This window comes from Olea europaea, chromosome 9 (genome assembly GCF_002742605.1).
Source record: "Olea europaea var. sylvestris chromosome 9, O_europaea_v1, whole genome shotgun sequence".
Lineage (NCBI taxonomy): Eukaryota > Viridiplantae > Streptophyta > Magnoliopsida > Lamiales > Oleaceae > Olea > Olea europaea.
Genome location: NC_036245.1, coordinates 14,890,084 through 14,891,308, shown reverse-complemented (window position 1 = coordinate 14,891,308; position 1,225 = coordinate 14,890,084).

Sequence of the window (1,225 nt, the reverse complement as noted above, 5' to 3'; positions counted from 1 at the left end):
CTCCAACTGAAAGCATGTGTGTATGATATCATTAAGAACACAGATGATTTTTGAGTCATCTCAAATTTGCAATAATGTCCTTTTTTAGTCGAGCTATCTAGAAGACTTGTTGACCTTTAGAATTCAAGCCTTTTTCATACTTTAGGTTAATTGGTCATCATTAAGGACAAGTTTGTTTTGCTCATTAGAACTTTCAATTACAAACTTGTGCTTTAAATGATTTGTTCATCGATAGAGAAAGTCAAAATAAACTCGGCCCATACAAGGTCATCCTTTTATTAAAGAGCAAAATTACAAACAATTTAACAGACTATTTCTACTTTACTCGCACTTGACGTTGATCTACATCAAATTTCCAATTACAACAAGACCAATGTTATATAATCTTATCATTTACGCCAAAAGCTTTTGGTTTTAAAGAAATAGTCATAGATTTGAAAAATTCTATGATGAAATTGTAAATATATTTTATTTCTTGTTGTTAGGGTACATAAATAGCTGTATTTGTGGACAGAAGTGTATATAAAAATATTTGTTATCTCTAGTTCCTTTTTTGCTCTTTCCTACACAATCCACTGTTTATATTTTGGCCAAGTAAAAGGCACTGTCCCCTTCATAATATTCATATTTATTTTAATATGTAAATGATTATTAGAAAAACACTTTTCTTAGCTTATATGATCTTATTAAAATGTGCTTGAATGAGTTATGTCCATCCAAATGAGTTTGAGCTCTTAATAATTTAGGGATTGTTTGACAAAGGTTTTTATAAAAGTTTTAGGTTGATGTTGAAAAATTAATAAAAATTGTGAATCTTATCAAATATGTGATTGAAATTGGTTATTGATTAGGGATGACAATGGAACAAGCTAGTCATTCACGTCCCCTATCTCGTCGGGCATTTTTTTCACCTCATCCCACCCTCATACCCAATTAAGACGGAGCAAGTTCGAGGTGGGATTGGGGAAGCGAGGGGTAGGTTACCTGCCCCTTTTATTTTTTCTGTTTTTTATTAAGTTGGTGAAATCCTTCTCTCTCTTTCTTTCTTTTTTTTTTTTTTTTAAAGAATATTCCATGTTCCCTTTAGAAATGATGATAGTTCTTTTTTTAGTTTGATAAAAAACTTTAAATTGAAATGAACTTTTAATGGGATGGATAACAGGGTAGAGACCATGTTTCCCGTACTTGCTTCAGGGCAATCCCCTGTCCCTTTCGAGGCGAGTAT